This window comes from Lissotriton vulgaris, chromosome 5, assembly GCF_964263255.1.
Source record: "Lissotriton vulgaris chromosome 5, aLisVul1.2, whole genome shotgun sequence".
Taxonomy (NCBI): Eukaryota; Metazoa; Chordata; class Amphibia; order Caudata; family Salamandridae; genus Lissotriton; species Lissotriton vulgaris.
Genome location: NC_141693.1, coordinates 1,968,062,057 through 1,968,070,329, shown reverse-complemented (window position 1 = coordinate 1,968,070,329; position 8,273 = coordinate 1,968,062,057). Strand labels below are relative to the sequence as shown.

The window sequence follows — 8,273 nt, the reverse complement described above, 5'->3', positions numbered from 1 at the left end:
GATCCCCACCGAGACCAGGAAGACGGTCACCCAGGCCCTCGTCACCAGCCGTCTGGACTACGGCAACGCCCTCTACGCCGAAACCACCGCCAAACTCCAGAAGAGACTCCAGCGGATCCAGAACGCCTCAGCACGACTCAACCTGGACAGCCCCCGTCGCAGCCACATCTCCGGACACCTGAGAGATCTGCATTGGCTCCCGGTCAACAAGAGAATCACCTTCCGTCTCCTCACCCACGCACACAAAGCCCTACACAGCCAAGGCCCAGGATACCTCAACAGCCGCCTCAACTTCTACGCTCCCAAACGCCAGCTTCGTTTGTCCAGCCACGCCCTCGCCGCCGTCCCCCGCATCCGCAGAGCCACCACAGGGGGACGGTCCTTCTCCTACCTCGCCGCCAAGACATGGAACTCCCTCCCCACCCACCTCCGCCTGACCCAGGACCACCTCGCCTTCAGAAAGCAACTCAAGACCTGGTTGTTCGAGCAGTAGCAGATCCCCCCCCCAGCGCCTTGAGACCCTCTGGGTAAGTAGTGCGCTATATAAATACGATGATTGATGATTGATTGATTGAACCTTAAGTGGGCCGCCACCGGGGCCATGCATTTGGAAACACCCTCGGGCCGATTTGAGGCCAAGTGGCAACACCTTGAATTGGAAATGGCGACTCTCCACAGCAAATCTTAGATACTTTCTGTGCTTCCGATGAATTGGGATATGGAAGTACGCATCCATGAGATCCAATGACGCCATGTAGTCTTTCTCTTTTAACATTAGAAGGATCTCTTGCAATGAGAGCATTCCAAAGGGAATTTTCTTTATGTATTGATTCAGATCCCTCAAATCCAATACCTGTCTCCACTTCAGAGTTTGTTTCTTTTTGATGAGGAAGAAATGCGAATAGAAGCCTTTCCCTCTGTGTTGTTGCGGTACTTCTTCTATAGCCCCCTTCTGCAATAGTGAATGGACTTCCTTTTGCAGCTCCTGACGATGTTGGTGGTGTCTGAGCACCGGGGGATGATCTGGTGGCATTTTCACAAACTCTAGGGTGTGGCCTCTGCTTATTACGTCCAAAACCCATTTGTCTGATGTTATGGACATCCAATTGTTGAAGTATTGAGACAGATAGTGGTCGTTTTCCGGGATCTGCTGTGTGGGGAGCGCCGGCCTGAGATCATTATCGTCTGTTAGACTGTTGATTCTTCCCTCTATTGGACGACTTGCCCCTAGACTGCTGCTGGAAAGAGGAGTTGGAGGGCCTGTACTGATTGCCTGTATTGTATTGCCTATATCCTTGTTGGTTATAAGGCTGATATCTGTTGGTCTGATATGAAGACCTCTGATTAGATTGACCCCTTGCACCTCTTTTACAAAAGGACTGGAACCGTCCTTGCTGAAGGGATCCCAGCGCTCTAGCTCTATCCGTGTCTGATTTGATACCCTGTAGCGCTTCGTCTACGTGCTTTCCAAATAGATTTTCGCCAACGAATGGCATGTCCACAATCTTCGCTTGCACCTCCGGACGAAAGGATGTTGCCTTTAGCCAACCCTGTCTCCGAAGCTAAACTGCTCCTGCCATCTGCCTGAACCCCATAGAGGAAACATCCATGGCAATGTCAATAGATTCCGATGCCGACTTTGCCCCGTCTCGGAGGATAGCTGCTGCCTCTTCTTTCTTATCCTCCTGTAGTGCAGACAGAATGGGTGCCAAATCAACCACATTTGCCTGTTAAAATGGCTAATAAGGGCCATAGCATTGGCTGCTTTAATCGTAGAGGCTGCCATGACCGCAAACCTCTTCCCGGCTCCATCCAACCTCCGTCCTTCTTTGTCTGGCGGCACCAATGAAGTAGCAACTGGATTCTTTGAATTCCTCTGCGCTGCCTGCGTCACCACCGACTCTGGTCTCGGGTGTCCTATTTGACAGGCCGCAGCAGACTCTGGTGCTCTATATTTCTTTTTGATTCTAGGAACCGAAACCGCGATGGAAGCCGGTGTTTTCAAAATTTTTAGGCCCTCTTCCCAAATGTGAGGGATAATCGGGATTGAGCGAGCAGATTTCCTGGCATCATCTTTGAAATCATATAAGAAACATTCCGTTTCTTTAACCTCCATTTCCAAATCAAACCTCTTAGCTGTTTTTTCCATAATGTCATGGAACACTCCAATGTCCTGAAGAGGAGAAGTGGTTGGCGGCGGAGTAAGTGAAGGGGCCGACGGCAAAATTTACTCATTCCACTCCTATAACGTAGAATCTTGTACAAGCTCACCTTCCTCAGGTTGATCATCATCATCAGAATCCGTTAGATCTTCCCTGATTGTTATCACTGGTGGTGATCTTACAACCTGCTCATGAGGAGTAGATTGGGTCTTTGGAGGCTGCGTTGTAGCCACCGGCGTAGATGACGGAGGCGCATTTGCCTCTGGAAAACGACGGTAATAGTCGTTAATCATGAACCTCAGGTCAGTGACAAGAGAAACATGTATGGAGACGGACTCTTCTCGGTACTCCTCTCGCGATTCTTCTTGTTGCTCATCATCCTCATTATAATTACATGTTTCCTGGAAGGATTCATATCTTGTAGATTGAGCTCTCTCTTTGAAGGAAAACACCTCTCCCTCGTCTGTGTCCTGGCTCTTTATTCTGAGTTGTGAAGGACTGTAGGACGCTCCTGACGAATCCTCTCCTTCTGAATCCTGTTTTAGTAAAGAAGATGGTGGTATAGGCGAAATCTGCGTCCACGACGTGAATTCTGCAGATTTGCTAATGGTCGGCGAACCCCTCGATGAATGAAAAGAGCGAATAGAGATCAAGGTCTTCGACTGTGGCGATTTAAATGCCTTTGCCGTTAAAATTACAGTCTTCGTCGACGGTGTCGTCGACGATAAAGCCATCGTCGACAGAGCCATCGTCACCAAAGCCATCGTCGACGGGACCGTCGTCGACGGAGTCTCCGTCGACGGAGTCGTCGACGTCTTTGTCGCTGAGCCTTTCGTCGTCAACGACGTCGTCGTCGTCAACGGTTTCTTCGTTGAAGGGGTTGGTCGTACTCATCGACGTAGTCGTCGTCGACGCTGCCTTAGTTCCTGTCATTCCAAATAGATTTTCGCCAACGAATGGCATGTCCACAATCTTCGCTTGCACCTCTGGATGAAAGGATGTTGCCTTTAGCCAACCCTGTCTCCGAAGCGAAACTGCTCCTGCCATCTGCCTGAACCCCATAGAGGAAACATGCATGTCAATGTCAATAGATTCCGATGTCGACTTTGCCCCGTCTCGGAGGATAGCCGCTGCCTCTTCTTTCTTATCCTCCGGTAGTGCAGACAGAATGGGTGTCATATCCAACCACATTTGCCTGTTAAAATGGCTAATAAGGGCCATAGCATTGGCTGCTTTAATCGTAGAGGCTGCCATGACCACAAACCTCTTCCCGGCTCCATCCAACCTCCGTCCTTCTTTGTCTGGCGGCACCAATGAAGTAGCAACTGGGTTCTTTGAATTCCTCTGCACTGCCTGCGTCACCACCGACTCTGGTCTCGGGTGTCCTATTAGACAGGCCGCAGCAGACTCTGGTGCTCTATATTTCTTTTCGATTCTAGGAACCGAAACCGCGATGGAAGCTGGTGTTTTCAAAATTTTTAGGCCCTCTTCCCAAATGTGAGGGATAATCGAGATTGAGCGTGCAGATTTCCTGGCGTCATCTTTGAAATCATATAAGAAACATTCCGTTTCTTTAACCTCCATTTCCAAATCAAACCTCTTAGCTACTTTTTCCATAATGTCATGGAACCGTCCAATGTCCTGAGGAGGAGAAGTGGTTGGCGGCGTAGTAAGTGAAGGGGCCGACGGCAAAATGTACTCATTCCACTCCTGTCCCGTAGAATCTTGTACAAGCTCACCTTCCTCAGGTTGATCATCATCATCAGAATCCGTTAGATCGTCCCTGATTGTTATCACTGGTGGTGATCTCACAACCTGCTCATGAGGAGTAGATTGGGTCTTTGGAGGTTGCGTTGTAGCCACCGGCGTAGATGACGGAGGCGCATTTGCCTCTGGAAAACGACGGTAATAGTCGTTAATCATGAACCTCAGGTCAGTGACAAGAGAAACAGGTATGGAGACTGACTCTTCTCGCGACTCCTCTCGCGATTCTTCTTGTTGCTCGTCATCCTCATTATAATTACATGTTTCCTGGAAGGATTCATATCTTGTAGATTGAGCTCTCTCTTTGAAGGAAAACACCTTTTCCTCGTCTGCGTCCTGGCTCTTTATTCTGAGTTGTGAAGGACTGTAGGCCGCTCCTGACGACTCCTCTACTTCTGAATCCTGGTTTAGTAAAGAAGATGGTGGTATAGGCGAAATCTGCGTCCACGACGTGAATTCTTCAGATTTGCTTATGGTCGCCGAACCCCTCGACGACTGAAAAGAGCAAATAGAGATCAAGGTCTTCGACTGTGGCGATTTAAATGCCATTGCCGTTGAAATCACAGTCTTCGTCGACGGTGTCGTAGACGACATAGCCATCGTCGACGGAGCCGTCGTCACCAAAGCCATCGTCGACGGGACTGTCGTCGACGGGGTCTCCGTCGACGGAGTCGTCGACGTCTTTGTCGCTGAGCCTTTCGTCGTCGTCGCCGACGGTTTCTTCGTTGACGGGATGGTCGTACTCGTCGACGTAGTCGTAGTCGACGCTGCCTTAGTTCCTGTCATCGACGGAGCCGCCGTCGTCGAAACAGTCGTCGTCGACGGTGAGGTCGTCGACGGGGCTGAAGACTTTACCACAGATTTTGCAGCAGAAACCAGGGAACTGGTCGACGGAGCAGACCCTGCCCCTTTCTGACCTGACGGCTTCTTGAGGGGAGTAAGAGGGAGAGACAACGCCACTTTCTCCTTGGATTTAACCTTTTTAGGCTCCACCCTTTCCTCAGAATGTGAGGCCTTTCTCTTTTTAGGTGTTAGGTTAGAAGATTCCTCCCCAGAATCTGAGTCTGATGCGGCCTTCTTCTTTTGAAGCCACAACAGCAAACAAGCCTCTCTGTCCCTCAGAGTTTTAGCAGAGAAGGTTCTACAATATTTACAATCCTTGGCCACATGCTTAGGATGAAGACAATATAAGCAGTCCTTGTGAGGATCTTCAGAGAAAAGCCTAGCCTTTCTACAGGATCTGCAAGGCCTGAAAAGCCTCTTTTTAGAGCTTTCAGCCATTATGAAAGAAATTAGGTACACACAATACCTTAATCCAGATGAAAAGATAGGTGAAATAAAAGGTCAAAACAGCAAACTGAGCAGAGCTCAGGGAGACTCCTTTCTCACACGAAGGCGGTTGGAAATCTGAAGCAGGAAGCTTCTGCTGGGGAGTGTGAGGGCAGGGCAGCAATGCTGATTGGCTGACGTTTGGACCAAACAATGAGGAGGTCTGGTTACCAAATACTACAGTCCCTATGGGCTTTTCTATGCAGTTTTCTTCTCTATGATACTGCTTTGGTCATTCTGTTACCGTGAGACTCCCACCATGACGACGGGGAAGATACAAGCATGTGAATCTATGAAAGATGTAATACTGGAGAAGGAGGTGAACCAGCCCAGGGCAGAACCGCTGATGCCGATATGCTCCAAGCGCTGCAGCAGGATCTGGTGGGACACTGTGTCGAACGCAGTGCTTATATCCAGTAGGATCAAAGCTGTAGTACATCCGACATCTGACATCGCCACTGCCATTGCCATTCCCGATGGAGACAAGATCCTGCAAAAGAACCGACCCACCTGCCCAGGAGGATTCATCGCCATCATCCACAAAAGCACCCTCTTCGCGATGACCACCACCTCAGACGATACAACGACCCTCATGGAGCACCTCCATTTCCAGATCCAGACCAATCCTCAAACGACACTCCACAGGACCCTCATCTACAGGCCACCCAGCCCCCACACTCCTTTCACCAATGCCATCACCGGCCTCATTGCACCCCACACCCTCGCCTCCATAGACTACAACCTACTCAGACACCTTAACTTTCCCCTGGACAACCATGACGTCCCAAACACCACCTCCCTCCTAGAGAACTTCATCAGTATAGGGCTCAAACAACTAGTCCCCGCACCCACTCACACAGCGGGACACACACTCGACCCCATCTTTGCTGAAGGAGAAAGCATCTCCTACAGCCACACCACAGAACTCCTCTGGACAGATCACCACTACATCTACTTCTTCTTAAAAAAAAACACCATACCGAAGCAAGCTCAAGGCCTCCCCCGTAGAAGCTGGAACAAACTCATGAAGACCAGCTCACCTCCGCCCTCATCAGCACCCTACCTTCGACCACGCCAGATGCCAACAATGCAGCATGAAATCTTTACCACTGGATCATGAATTGTGCCGACAAACTCGCCCCCTCAAGAAAACCACAGGAAGACACATCAAGAAAGCAAGTTGGTACACCTCTGAGCTCCAAGAATCTAAATGCTCCTACAGGCGACTCGAAAAGACAATGGAGGAACAACAAAAGCCCAGAAACTATTGAAGCCTACAAAGTAGCCACCACCGCACACAACCATCTCATCAAATCCACAAGGAAGAAATCCATCCAATGCAGAATTCTCACCAATGGCCACAATACCATAGAACTCTTCTCCATCATCAAGGAATTTGCCAAACCCTGCAGTGAAACAACAGGCGTCCCACCCTCCCAAGACCTCTGCAACAGACTCAGCACCTTCTTCCACCTTAACATCAAGATGATCTACGACAACTTCAAAAACCATGACCTCCACACCACTCCTGCTTCCCCTCCAAGCAATGCCACCCAACAAACAATGCTCAATTGGGCCCCGCTCACGGTAGAAGACAGCTTGAGGACCGTGAAAAGCATCGACTCTGGGGCACCCTCCGACCCCTGCCCACCCCACATCTTCCAGGTTGGCCATCACACCCGAAATACATCAGACAATCAACTGCTCCCTCGAGACCACCACCTTCCCCGATAACTGGAAACACACTGAGGTCGACCCCTTCTTGAAGAAACCCTCCGCCGACATGACGGACCTCAAAAACTTCAGACCCATCTCCCTGCTTCTATTCACAGCCAAAGTCATCGAAAAGGCCATCAACACCCAGCTAACAAACTTCATTGATGCTAACAACATTCTGGACATCTCCCAATCTGGATTCCGCAGCAACCACAGAACAGAGACTGCCCTACTCGCTGCCGCCACCGACATCTGCTCCTTCCTCAACCAGGGCGAAATGGTAGCCCTCATCCTCCTGGACCTCTTGCTTGCTTTCGACACCACACCCTAGCCATAAGACTCCACGATGCCGGCAGCGGCGACAAGGTTCTTGACTGGATATGCTCATTCCTCATCGGCAAAATCTAGCAAGTCATACTCCCGCCTTATTTGTTGGAACTGACAGAGACCAACAGTGGAGTGCTCCAAGGCTCCTCCCTCAGCCCCACCCTCTTCAACATCTACATGGCCCCCCTCGCAACGATCGTCAGGTACCACAGGCTCAACATCATCATTTACACCAATGACACCCAGCTGTCCTCTTCCTCGCCAACGAACCCAACATCATCCAACACAAGTTCCAAGAAGGGATGAAAGCTGTCTCCACCTGGATGAAGAACAGCTGCCTGAAACTCAACTCTGAGAAAACAGAAGTCCTCATTCTGGGTTCCACTCTCTCCGCATTGGATGATTCCTGGTGGCCCCCAACCCCGACGGACCACGCACGAAACCTTGGCATCATACTAGACTCATCGCTCACAATGAACCGTCAGATCAATGCCGTATCCTCGGCCTGCTTCAACACCCTCTGCATGATTCGAAAGACGTTCAGATGGATACCATCCGAATCCAGAAAAACCATCATGCACGCCCTCATCAGTAGCAGACTAGACAACGGCAAAGCGATGTACGCCGGAATCAACAAGAAACTCCTTTACAAGGCTCAGACCATACAGAACGCAGCAGACAGACTGATCCTCAACATCCCGTCACAGCCACATCACCTCCGCGATCTCCACTTGCTCCCACTCGAAAGAAGAATTAACTTCAAGCTCCTCATACAAGGCCCTGAACAACACCAGACCAACATACCTGAACAACCGCCTCTCCTTCCACGTACACAAAAGACAACTCCGAACAGCCTACACCTCTCTAGCCACCGTCTCACGCATCTACAGGACCAGAACGAGAGGAATGTCCTTCTTCTACCTCGCAGCCAAGGCCTGGAATGACCTCCGGCAAGCCCGCACACTATCCCAGTTC

The 8,273-nt window shown here is 50.3% G+C and overlaps 1 pseudogene; it reads right to left on the bottom strand.

Moving 5' to 3' along the window:
- Positions 1-3,337: 3,337 nt before the first annotated feature.
- LOC147717904 (uncharacterized) lies at positions 3,338-5,207 on the bottom strand (annotated as a pseudogene).
- Between the last annotated feature and the right edge of the window lie 3,066 nt (positions 5,208-8,273).